At 53.1% G+C, this 13,553-nt stretch overlaps 1 pseudogene across 1 annotated transcript; it reads left to right on the forward strand.

Moving 5' to 3' along the window:
- The first annotated feature begins 3,355 nt into the window (after positions 1 to 3,355).
- LOC141568461 (E3 ubiquitin-protein ligase TRIM38-like) lies at positions 3,356 to 12,530 on the forward strand (annotated as a pseudogene). The gene is made up of 7 exons (XR_016021805.1): positions 3,356 to 4,234; positions 5,795 to 6,332; positions 8,361 to 8,456; positions 10,266 to 10,496; positions 11,388 to 11,410; positions 11,500 to 11,612; positions 11,846 to 12,530. The product of XR_016021805.1 is annotated as an E3 ubiquitin-protein ligase TRIM38-like (transcript).
- Positions 12,531 to 13,553: the final 1,023 nt, after the last annotated feature.

Here is a 13,553-nt window from a genome sequence, read left to right on the forward strand (position 1 = left end):
ATTTTACTGGGTGGGAGAACCTAATGTCATAAAAAGACCAACCCTCTGAACTAATAAACACATGCAGTGAGAATCAGAAGAAAAACTAGAAGAGCAGGTTGGGAACCGCCTAACGGCCCATCAGCGGGAGAGCAAGTGAACATGGGACAACACACTGTTATCATAGGAAATTAGGCAACAGTTTAAAACAATGTTTAGTTTAGACCAAACTTTCTGAAAATGTAAACCTGATCACTGCTGCTTAAAACATACTAGTGATTCCCAGTTGTTTCATTGTTTCCAGCGGATTATCTCTAATTACACAGTTGTTCTAGGTAAGCAAAACAAGACAGCCTGGCATATTCATAGATTCTTTCTCAAGTCTCTCTCATTTTCCTTTCAAAATTCGTGCAAATGTTGCATCTGACTGAACTTGTTTAAAGCAAATAAAAACATGTTCTCCGAATGGTTGCGTAAAACGGGCACTTCAGAGAAATGCTTCTAGTTTCCTGTGGCCTCTGCATGCTGTCCCCCGCTCCTGCTTTGTGTCCGTATGGCTCTGCGCCGAGGACGCACAGGAACCACAGACGGAGTCCGTGCTCCCAAGTACTACATGTGACACCTTTGTGACCTGCCCTTACTGACTCCTCACCCAGATTTCCCACTGTTTTCTGAGCTGGAATTTTTTATCCGGGTGTTTTGGGTTTTCCTAAAGTCAGACTGGGCTTTTCTTTCTCTGAATACAAAATAAATAAATGCTCTTTGTACCTAATTTGAAACAATACAGAAAGACCTGAGGGAAAGGCGCGCCTAAAATTCTGTTCCTCAGAGCTGATTACCTTGCGCCCATGCTTGCTGTCTCTCTGGTTTCCCCAAGGCTTTTTTGTGTTGCTTGCACCTGCATTTTAAGATCCGTATTCCAGAACTATGCCAGGTTATACCCTAGCATTCCGGGTGTCGCCCTGTGACAGTCCAGACTCTGACCCTGTAGGCAGGTTCACGGAGGTCCCACTGCCAGGCGTAGCCCAGGCTTGCCCCCACCTCCCAGGACTGCTTCTTGCAAAGGTGCATAGCCCTGGAGGTCACCTGGCACAGACAGGTCTGCAGCCTCTTTCAGCATGTGACAGACAGACCCTAAGGTGGCCTCTATGACCTTGTCACATCCATGGCTTGAGTGTGGGTGTGACTTGTGGTCTCCTTCTAACCAATGGAAAATGGCTAAGGTGATGGGATGTTGCCTCCCTGACTATATTGTATTGTTTTAGCCACGTCTTCCTCACAGGTTTGCTCTCTCTGTCTCTCTTTTGCTGGCTCGGAGGGAGTGAGTGGCTGCAATAGGGAAACCCCATGTGGGAGGGAACTGTGGGCAGCCTATAGGAGCAGAGGTGATCCCCCCCCCCCACACACACACACGAAATGTAAATGTAGTTCTGCAGCTGGGTTTTGCCAACAACATGAGGAAGCTTGGAGGTGGATATTTCCCTGATCATGCCTCCGACGACACTTCAGATACATCTAACACCTGGATTGCAGCCAGGTGAGACCCCCAAGCAGAGGCCCAGCTAAGCCACGCCGAAACTGCAGACCTACAGACACTGGGCAAAAACACACATGCATTGTTTCAAGATGCTAAGTTGCTAGTCATTCATTTTGCAGCAATAGATAAATAACACGCATGAGCCAGAGTCCATGCCAGACACACACTCAAACAGTGAGCCTGCCTCTGGCTCCATGTCCTTGCAGAGACCACTCATCGTTTCTGTGCTCTTTCCCCTGCAGGTGTCATGTCCCCACACTGTCCTGACCTCCTGGTCCTGGGGTCCATAGGCCTGTGGCCTCCGCTTTATGCAAAGCTTTGCGTCTCCCCTGACTTCCCAGCTTACAGAGATGTTTATATTGTTTTCAAGGTTTGCTAAGCTTCTTCCCTTCCCTATGTATCTTTTACCTCACATGGCTTTGTGTCTGAAGTAGAGGAGAATGCCTTTTATACTCATCTTGGCCACAGTCTCTTTAAAAAAAACAAAACACCAAAAAACTGGTATTATTTATGTATTTTTCTGTTTACAAACGTAACAGATACCGTACTTACTGCCTTGAAACCGCCCTCAGAGTTTGAATCCTGAGTAACACGCACGCACACTCAGAAAGAGTGGGAGTCGGGACAAACCCACACATTTTTTCTCTTCCCTGTTCCCTCCCACCCCAGCCTGCAAGCGGCCCCACAGCCGACACGCTAAGTGGGGTGGACCTTCATCTCATGTCAGGGGAACTGTGGTCTCAAAATGCCATGAGATGAACACCCACACCCTCTCTCTCTCTCTGCAGTCATGGTGGAGTAAATACAGTCAAAGCTTTCTGGCCAAAGGGATTTCACAGGGAGGCCCCGAAACTGAAAGTGCCCCGGAGATCTTGAAGAAGGAGGGGCTTGGGAGCGTAGCCCCACGTGGATACACAGGGACCCTGGGGCCCAGCCCAGCTGCGCTGCACAGACTGGCCACTGGGTGGCACACGCGGGACACAAATCTGAAGAGCACCGCAGGGCCTTGCAAGCTGACAGGACCCCCCAGGAAGCTGATGCAAACACACAGCCTGGACCTAAAGACGTTGAGTGTTTGCTAAAGCAAAAATGCCACCATTCTCAAGAGTATTTACACAAGACCCAGAGTCTCATAAGGTAATAGTCAAATGACCAGGATACAAACCAAAAGGAAGAAGCGTATGAAGAATCAGGAAAATGGAGACATCTCATGTGGGAAAAGGGGATCACAGATGCCACATGTACTTAGGTGACAGTTTGTTAGAATTTTCTGACAAGACTTGAAGCAGCTATTTAAAAAAAAATGCTCCAACAATTGCAAATGCTCTTGAAATGACTAAAAAGAAAAATCCTAGTAAAGAAATAGAAGCTGTAAACAACACAATGGAAATTTTAGAATTGAAAAAAAAAGAAACAAAACAATGCCGTGATTCCTAACTTATTTAACACGTTACTATCGTTAGTCGGCAATTTGCGTCCAGTGTTTTTCTATCATAAATATACACCTACAAACACATCTTTTTAACGAGACTGTGGTGACCCACTGGCTGAGGGTCTCCAGTTTCCTGCATCCCAGACTCACAGGGCCAAGCCCAGCCTCACTGATTGCAGGGGATGCATTTCGTACTGGGATGGGGGGTAGGGGTGGGGGTGGGCAGCTTCTATGGGTCTCTCCCTGGACTCAACTTCGGAGAACATACCTCTGGAGGCCGATTGCAGCCCCTGTCACCTTGTGTGACCTGCAGCTGTCTGCATGGGCCGGTTCCTCCTTCACGCCACAGGACACAGGGGCAAGGTGGGCAGCTGGCACGGCACGCAGCCCATCGTAATGGTGGTGCTTTGTTGCTAGTGGTCGTTTGTTTTCCTCTTGGCTTTCACTTGCTTCCTTTTCCTCACCCTTGGACAGGACGATTTGGGATGCGCTGTGCCTGGGTCCAGTGTCACAGCCACAGAAATGAAGGGCATGGGACTCTACAAGGAGCCCTCGCCATCTCAGGGAGTTGGTGGCTGTGTCCTCTGCCTGCATGCTGGCTGCCTCAGGCCTGCCCTGTGCGGGGTCTGCCCACAGGACGTGCCAGGGCACAGGAGGCACCGGCTGGCACCGGGGCTGAGGCTCTGTGAGCTCCCGGGAGAGGGCAGTGCTGACGAGGCGCCTGTGTGCGGTGCAAAGAGAGGGTCTGTTTTCACAATTTTGCCTCCAGCCTGGACGCCTGGCCAAAGTCCCGCCAGGCCCTGTCTGTGCTGCCCAGGGCTCAGCTTCCCACAGGATTGTCAGGGTCAGCACCTGACCGGCCAGGCGTGGGGCCCAGCATTGGTCCCCGGCAGCCGGCAGGGTCCACGCCTGACTTCTGCCAGGAGCTTAGCCTCCCTGACTGGCCCCCGGGACACTGCAGAAATTGCTTCCTGAGCGAACACCTGTTGTGCGTGGGTTTATTGTAAGTGCGTCTTAGCTGCAGCTACGTGTATGGCAAGCTCTTCCTGTGCGGTGGGCCCTGGTTTTCCCCTTTCAGTCACAGCTCTGAATGGGGCAGGGACAGTCCTTTGGCTCCCGTGCGAACAGGAGGGGCTGCAGCTGAGTCGGAGTTCCTGCCCCGAAGCCCACAGCCTTTTCTGCACCAGACGCAGAGCACAGTGATGGCCCTGGGGTCACAGGGCCCCCACATCACAGCTGGGTCATCATGGCTCCTGGCAGCTTGCTGACCATTGCTGGGTGTCCTGGTAAGTATCTGAATCCTGCAGAGGGACACGGGGGAGGGGGGTGGAGGGGGACATGACACAGCGAGAGGACCAGAAAACAGACACAGGCTGGAGCCATTCCTGTCACCTCAGTAGGTCCTACCACCCCTGTCTTACTATCACCTTCAGAGAGGTTATAAAAAAGTAAGCGACCTGAAACTAGCAAACTAGATATTTATAGGAAGTCTGATGGATCACGAGGGGTTGACGACAAAAGCAGAAAAGTCTTCAGTCCGACTCTGTGAGCTGCACAGACTTTCTGACCCCCCGATCTGTGCTGGGTCACAAAGCAGCTCAGGGTGACCAATCCATCCTTTCTCATTGCTGTAAAAGTGGATATTTTCCCAACTGTCTGCCCCCCCACCCTCCCCCAGTTTCAGGGCTAGCTGAGTACAAAACAGTGGGGTAGTTCACTAGTTCCAGCCCCATCCCACAGGCCCCACCCCCAGATTTCCTTTCTGTTTGCTCCGTCTGAGTTAACTTCCTCACCTGCTTGGTCCAGACTGGCAGCTCCCAGGGACCCCAGCTGCAGTGTCCAGGTACTGGGAAGGGTCCAGGCCAGGGTTTGTTGGGGGGACACCACAGCTGGGTGTGGAGGTGGGTGGCAGGGAGGGTGTGTGTGGGAGCTGTAGAGCCAGGACATGGCCTGGGCAGTCATCAGTCCCTGTCACCCTGTCTGCTTTCACTTTCCCCAGGCCCCATGCAGACAAGTCTCAGGGCATCCAGGATGTGTGGTTGGTGCAGGCTGAGCAGGGCGCCCTGGGGCCTCGGGAGGGGCACAGGACCCTCCTGCCACTGAGCAGCCTCTGTCCCTGGGAATCACAGCCATGGAGCAGCCTCCAGGCGACCTTCTCTGGCCCCGAGCAAAGGGCCCTGCTTGTTAGAGGAAACGGTCTCCAGTATCTGGTGTTGAATCCTTGTTTCTGATTCCACCACTGTCAGTTCAAAGGGAGGCCTCTCTGACCGGCCTGGTGTGGGCAGGGGGCAGGGCTGGGGTCCCGGCACACCCCTTGATATGGTCCTCCCTCTGCCGCCCATTTGGCAGGTGCCAGAGACCCTGTCACCGCCTCATCCTCAGCTCTCTTCCCTCAGTCAGGGAGGATCACAGAGACGACGAATGCATCCATCTGGTGGCCCTGTCTACCTCTGCTGTCACCCTGCTGGGGTCCCCATGAGACTATTAACCTGGTGCCCGTGTACTTTGTGGGGTGGGGGTGGGGGTGCAAATGACATGATTGTCAGATAGAATCCTCCATGACCACCGATCACCTAAGTGTCACCACCGGATGTAACTAATTATTCTTGATGTTGAGCAGGACAGGAAGTGTTCACACGTCCTCGGTGAGCTCTCTCTCTCTCTCTCTCTCTCTCTCTCTCTCTCTCTCTCTCTCTCTCGTCTGGACTGTCGTGTAGCCATTGGGACGTGACCAGTGCAACTGAGAATCTGAACTTTGAATCCAATGTAGTTTTACTGAGTTGAGTGGCCACAGCACAGCCCCAGGTCCTGCCCTTTCTGAGTCCCAGTCCATCTCTTCTGTCCAGAGAGAAGACCTTGGGACCTGGGGCAGTGGCACCGCAGCCCAAGTGACGAGTGCTTCCGTTACTGTGGGGGTTCTGGCTGCTCCCTCTCCGTCTCTGGATCTGATCCTGGAGGTTTTCAGGAGAAGCCATGGCCTCCGCCCCAGCCACCAAGAGGATGAGGGAGGAAGCCACCTGCCCCATCTGCCTGAACCTGATGGCCGAGCCGCTGAGCGTCAGCTGTGGACACAGCTACTGCAAGCAGTGCATAGAGGACATCCTGGACAACCATGGCCACCAGCAGCAACCTCTAGACACGTACCCCTGTCCCCAGTGCAGGGCTCCATTCCAGAGGACCAGCCTGCGGCCCAACAAGCAGCTGGGGAGCCTCATTGAGGCCATGAAGGAGCTGAACCTCGAGATAATGTGCAAAAAGCACGGGGAGCAGCTCCACCTGTTCTGCGAGGACGAGGGCCAGCTCATCTGCTGGCGCTGTGAGCGGTCACCGCAGCACAAGGGGCACGTCACCGTGCTCGTGGAGGACGCTTGCCCGGCCTACAAGGTTAGTGTGTGGGTCTGGGACGGGGCTTCGATGGGTCCCCACTGTCATTGCTCCCCAGACCTGAGGTCATCCAGCCGGACACCAAGGTTGCATCCCGAAGGACGACTTTCCCCATCTTCTTCTTCTAGAAAATGGCTCAGGATGGGTTCTCCAGGGGTCACATCCCCACAGCCCATCCTGACCTTGTGTGACCTTGTGTGAGACGGTCAGACTCGTCCCTGTCCACTCTTGCAGAGAGGACAGCACTCCCAGCACTAGAACAATGTCCCCAAACCCACACCCGCACACTCCATTGCCTCACACTGCGTGTGAGATTCGAGGCACCGCAGGGGACACAACACCACCTTTCAGGTGTCCCACAGACAAACCACGGAAGACAGACCAGCAGAAGGACTTCCTGGAGGCCCCTTGTTTGGGGGTGGTGATGACTCCTGAAGGGCACATAAAACTTCACCGTATACAGAAGTGTGGAGGGAAGTGAGGGCGTCCCAGGCCGAGCGGACCACAGGGCAAAGTACAGCCGTGGGAGCTTGGCTGACTGTCGTACCTGAGAGGCAGGTACCAGCTCAGGTCCAAGTCCGAGTGCAGAGTGGTCCTGGCCTCGGCACTTGCTTGTGCAGAATTAAGGTGGACAGTGAAAAGAGCTTTCCCACAGTGACAAAACAGAAGGAATGTCAGGGAGTAAAACTCTGATCATTCCTATAAGAAGGGAGGAGTGGACGGTTGTCAGCAAGATTCAGGAAGGGGGTGAAGGACGTGGAAATGGCTGTGGAGGAAGCTGACCCTGGCTGTGGGGACATGGGGAGAGGACACTGTCCTGCTGCCCTACCCCTTCTCTGCCATGCCCAGATTTGAGTAAAATGTCCCTGGAGGGGGGGGGGGTTACTGTTCCATCCCCCAGGAGGCCGAGGTGGGCTTGTATCACGTCCTGGGCCATCCATCAGGACATGTCCCTGGGCAGCCCTTCCTCAAACTCCATGGGCAGCTCATTACAGGAATGGGGACATTTCCCACCAGGTTGCTGGAAAAGGGACACCACACGGTGACGGTTCTGAGCCACCTCAGACTCGGACTGTGGGTTTGAAACCTTAGCTCTGCCACTGACTCGATGGGTGACTCTGGCAGTTATTTAATGTCTGCATGTCCCCCTTTGTAATGGGGACAACAGCAGCCCCCACTCACCACACACATTCCCAGCAGGTGGTCACAAGCTTTAAGTACAGTCACCTAAGCAAAGCCTGGAACAGCACTCAGCACCCAGTGCGAACACCTAGCCCTTAGCCAACAAGCACCAGGGCCCTTTCTCGCCAGCACGGGGACATGGTGAGTGTGCTGTCGGGTGACAGAGGACAGGACCTCCTTCTTTCAGTTTGGACCTGTCTAGCAATCTGGTTCAGCTTCAAGCTGCTTTCCATGAGAACGTGAGAAACTATTTTGAAAAATAACCTGAAAGCTTGGTATGGACACTAACTCGTTTTAAATTAGCTTCACGTGTCCATCCTTCAAAGGGTGCCACAACGCCCTTCCTCCATGAACTGCTTTAACAGCGTCAGCCAGTGTCCTGGGCTTTCCTTCCTGACTCACCAAACACGCCCAGGGGCCACTGTGTGCCAGAGCACTGGCCACGTCCGGGTCGGCACAGTCTTCTCAAATCTTCTCTTAGACAGTCATTATCGTGTTCTGTGCCTCGTCTCCGTGGCAGGATGGGCGTGGGGGCTGGACCTCAGCAGGTGTCCTTGGGCTCATAGTCCAACCTCCCAGGTGTAGCACCTTGGGCAAGTCACGTAGCCCCTTCCTCACCTCAGTGTCTGCAGCACTGAATGACGTCAGAGGCCTACCAGTGCTCAGTGTGTCAAGGGTGTCAGATATGTCACTGCACATGCAGCCGTCAGCAGGCTCCCCGCACACTGTAAGGACGTGGTAAACACACGGTGTCATTCCAAAAGTCTCGGACGCCTAGGGTCCCCCTGGGTGCCCAGTGAGGAGCTGCCAAACTGAATTGACTTCGTTCACCGCATTTTCCTACAGAAAGAGCTCCAGGAAGCTGTGACAAATTTGAGAGAACTGGAAAAGGAGTGTATGAATTGGAAAGCGTCCGTGACAGAGCAAATAACCGAATGGAACGTAAGAATTGGGGTTTATTGTTCTCAAGTCTTTTCCGTCCTAGCGCTTAGGCAGAGGGGCTGATCAGGCAAAGCACAGGGGCTTTGTTTCCACTGAACCAGACCAAAAACAGGTGGAACCCCAAGAAGAAGCCGTGATTCATTTTTATGCTCTAATGGTCTACATCTTTGAGAACTTGTCTCCTACCCTTCGGCCTTTCAGTAGTAATTGGCTAGGATCCCTGACCCTCGGTCAGAAGCAGGGTGGGTGCGTCTGCTTACCCAGAGCCGTCCTGAACAGGTTTCCAATGTCAGCACCTCCGAGGACCTTCCTAGTTTGAAGGCCTCAACCTCACTCCCTGGGCACATTTACCACCGCGCACGGTGCTGCTCTCAGCCTCACAGGCTCAGGAACCAAGGGCAGGTGGACAGTCACTGACTTACGGTCATGTCTGATAAAGGGCGTGTGTTTCATTTATAAGGACGATCACGTCTGCTGCCAGAGCCCCCAGCCTTACCATGGCAGACTCTGGGTCTCTGACTATTTTCATGGTCAGACACGCATTCCTTCATGGAAATAGTTTCATGACCCATCACTGGCTGGCCGGTGAGCCATCGTGCCTGGGTCACAGGTCTCTCCCCACCTCTGCCCTGATAGACGTCAGCCATGACCTCTCAGAGGACACTGCTACTCCCCTCATTTCTGGGATCCTGGCAGGGGACGAGTCTCAGTGATAACTAATGGAAACACTAATGGAAACCATGACCCTCCTACCCCAACATCACTGAAACACCACACCAACCACAAAAGCACTAGTGGAAATTGCAATCTGGTGAATGAAAGCTGAGTCCTGTAACATAGCTCATTTGGTTGTGGTGGTTTTACACCGAAGGGTGACTACGTGGACCCTGGCTGGTAATGAACATTCCCAGTTACCTGGCATAAGAGCCCGCCACCCGCATGCCCCCGCTGAGATCCCAGACCCACGTACTGGCATGGTTGTCCTCACATCCAGTCTGGGTGTGATGTTCATTACAAGCTATTGCTCCAAGAAATTTCCTGAGACTCAGATCAACCTTCTCACATCCCTTGTCAAGACTCCTTTCATCTTTGTGACAGTGTTTGACCTCGGTCCTACTTCCGTGGTTACAGTATCCAGGGCTCCTGCCCCTCCTTGCACCTGCGACTTGGCGGGAAAAGAAGGAAATGAGTCAGCTGATTGACGATAGGGGTCCATGGCCTGTCCCCCGCACCCAAGTTCCTCCCAGGTGTGTCTGCAGCAGGCGCTGGGGACACTCTTCCAGCTCAAAGGCTCACAGGCAAATAATTTCACAACAGTAGAGCAAATTCTTTTGTATGTGCAGGTGCATTAAAATATGCATAATACAAAATCTACTGTGTCTACCATTTTTAAGTGCTCAGTGCAGTGGCATTAAGTACGTTTATATTGTGGTGCAACCATCAGCACCGATCATCTCCAGAACTTTTCTTCATCCCAAACTGAAACTCTGTCCCCACTGAACTCTATCTCTCCACAACCCCCCCCCCCTCCCAGCTCCTGGCTACCTCCATTCTTCTGTCCGTCCCTATGATGTGACGACTCTAGGCCCCTCGCATAAGTGTGATCACACAAATGTGTCCACTTGTGTCTGGTCATTGCACTCGCATCCCGTCTTCAGGGCCCTTCCATGAGGTAGCACGTGTCTGAATTCCCTCCTTTTTACGGCTGAAGAGTGTTCCGCTGTGTCTGTGACACACGTTGTTGATCACTCATCTGTCTCTGGTCACACGGGTTGGCTCCTCCTTCTAAACACCCTTTTCCGACTCCAGAGGAAGGTGGAGCTTCAGAGACAGAAAATCAAGGATGACTTCAAGAAACTGAACAGCCTCCTGCAGATGCAGGAGTATTTTTACCTGTGGAGACTGGAGCAGGAAAAGGAGAAGACTCTGAAGGTGCTGAGGGACAATGAGGCCTGCCTGGTGCACATGACGTGTAAACTCAAGAGCCACATCCAGGATCTGGAGGACAGGTGCCAAGGCTCAGCCCAGAAGCTGCTGCAGGTGAGGCTGGGCACTGGGAGGAAGGGAAGGAGGGGTCTGTCCCTGGTGTGGAGGGGTCAGTGGTGACGCAGCGTGAGAGACTGCTGAGCCCACCTGCCTTTCTCACGGTGGCACATAGGTGGGAACTTTGAAGTGGCACTTCTATCCTGCGGATCAAGGTCTGCTAGGTGCCCTCACTAGTCTGTAGGTGTCTCTACGTGAATCAGAACAACATGCCCCCTCTGGAAGCATATGCGGAGTTGCTTGGCTGAAGAGACCTTGGGGTAACTTCCGCTCCCAGTGGCTCGTCCATGTGCCCAGAACCCATGCGTCAGTCTCCTGAAATACTCGTCGAGGTGACTGTGGGTGGGCAGGTGGGGCAGCCCAAATGGATGGGAACCTTTGCCCTGGTTTGCTTACAACATCCCTAGTGTCCGGGCTCTTAGGGCCTGTTAGGATGGCCCACACCTGCTGTTTATTCCAGGTCCCCTAATAGGCCTGCAGGTCACACCAATGAGAACGTGTGTAGCAGCTCCACCACCAACTGCTGCCACCACCATGGTGGCCCGGCCTTGGGGCTTTATGATAATTAATCTCTACTGTGGGTTCACTCAGAAGAGCGTTAGGTCAATGAAAGCCAGTCTTGTCAGAAGGAACATGGGGGGAGCAGTGGCCCTGCTCCCCAAGCAGCCCGCAAGCTCCCATGGCCTCAGCCAGGACGACGCAGACTCAGGTGGATCAGCATCCCACCGGCTGGGTGGGCACCGTCCCTTGTGGGCCCCCCACGGTACCCAAGGCTGGGCCCCTCTGTACGTTGCTTTGCAAGGAGTGTTCCTAGAGGGTGGACACATGTGCCAAACCGCTGGAATCCTGATGTCCCCACACTCACCTTTCATCTTTGTTTCTCTGTAGGACGTGAAGGATACTTTGAGCCGGTGAGTGTTGTGGGAATGTAGGAAAGGGCATGGGGACGCAGAGCTGATGGGACACGCCACGAAGAAGGCCCGGCCTCTGTTCTTTCCAGGAGCAGGGCTATGACGCTGGACAAGCCAGAGGCCCCGTCTTTGGAGATTCAGACTGTCTGCCATGTGTATGAGTTGTAAGTTGATGTGATGCGGATGTTAAGGGACTATCAAGGTATGTGAGGGCGTTCTCCAGGCACCAAGTGTCATGTGCTCATCCATCCCCCACCAATCCGTGGGACAGGTGGGTCATTCCTACTTCTAGGTCACAAGTGAGGCTCACGGGGTGATCTGCCTGAGCTACCACAGCTGGTCAGGAACGAGGCTCAGGTCTGAGCACAGGCTGGTTTTATTTCAAATTAATTCTGCTCTTGAGGACAAAACCATGTCTTCTCCTTTTCCTTTCAGTCAAAATAACTGGATCCAGATACAGCTCATTTTGGATTAATCCTGTGTGTGGATAAGAGACACGTGACTACGGGAGTCCCCCAGCATGATGTGGGCAAATCTTGTGGGAGATTTACCGCCTACCCCTGTATCCTGGGCCGCGAGGGCTTCACCTCAGGATGACATGACTTTGAAGTGTATGTGGGAGAAGGCACTCAGTGGGAAATAGGAGTTTGTATGGAAAACGTACAGCGGGAAGCTGACACGAGGCAGAACCCCAGTCCGGGTTCTGGGCCCTCAGGCTGAGCACCGAGGCTGGCTACAAGGCGCTGACGTCGCCCCCGACAGCCCTTCCCCTGCGGGAGCGGCCCCTGCTTGTGGGGGTTTTCCTGGACTATGAGGCGGGAGCCGTGTCCTTTTACAACATGACCACGGCCTCCCATATCTTCACCTTTCCAAGGACCTCCTTGTCAGGGAAGCTGCGGCCCTATTTCCAGGTTTATCCCTGTTCTGCTTTGTTCCTGCCGCCCCCAGATGAGTAGGGAAAGGCGCAGTCTCCCTCGTGGCTTCAGCAAAATCGAGAAAAAATATAAATTCTGTGAGGCAGAATTTTGGTCTGTTTTCTTCCCGGCTATTTCCTTGTACCTAGACCGTTGTGGGTGGGGCCTCTCGTGGGTCGTTAATAAATGTGCATTGAATGAATAGACGGAAGGACTGTGAAGACAACACGGCTGGTCAGTCTGGGGGGGAGCAAGACAATAGCAGTGACCAGACCTTGTCCTCTCCATCCCCCTCCCACGGGGTCAGAGCTTGGATTTCTGAGAGCCCTCGGGTGACCAGCAGGGTGACCCACAGGTCAGGTCTGAGTCCTCCCAGTTTGTTTGACGCTATTTGATCTCGTGGGGGGATGAGGAAACGCTGCAAGTCTCGGCCCGCTGCAGGAAAATCAACAGAGCAGTGACTTGTGCGCACTGATGCACTGGGAGTAGCTTTAGCCACGGTTCTGGGCGGTTGTGAGCGCAGAGGCTCAGACCTGCGGTACCCAAGCCAAGTGCGGGTGAAGACTGAGGATGGGTTTACAGTGAGATGCTGCGAAGGGGACGAGGTGAAGGGTGAAAACGAGTTTTGCAGGGAGACACAGTCCTGCAATAGAAGTTGATGTTCTCCACACTGTGCTAGCACCGCTATCTTGAAATATTTCTAATCTGAGTCAATAGTTACTGCTGTCATGGTTGCTGGCCGTCTAGATTATGATGCAGATATGAACCAATAGGGCTTAACTCTACAGGAGTTTACTTGGAAAAGTACATCCCACGTCAAACTTAAATTACAAACCTGAGTTGGCTAATGACAGGACCATGATGAAGTCACCGAAACATGCACATTAACGATGACTAAAACATGTCACCAAATCGCTAGATGTTATGATTGATATAAAACACGATTTTCATTGATGTTGCAGTTCTCTCACTTTCTCTAGAAACCGAGGAAATGAAGCAAGAAAATTGTTTAGGGGTGTCGGAGTCCTGGTTGGGCATCCACCTCCATTCGAGAAAGACATGGAAGAGGTCAGGGTATCACCCACTGTCCCCAGTGTCACAAGTTCTCCAAGCCACACTGATAGAAGCTGGGTGCAACTCGAAAGTGAAGAGTAGCAGAATATACCACCCCACATATGTCACTTTGGCGTAAGATCTGTACTGAGCCGAAGGCAGTTGAGAAAAAACAG

Source organism: Rhinolophus sinicus, chromosome 7 (genome assembly GCF_057876585.1).
Source record: "Rhinolophus sinicus isolate RSI-liver-muscle chromosome 7, RSI-T2T, whole genome shotgun sequence".
Lineage (NCBI taxonomy): Eukaryota > Metazoa > Chordata > Mammalia > Chiroptera > Rhinolophidae > Rhinolophus > Rhinolophus sinicus.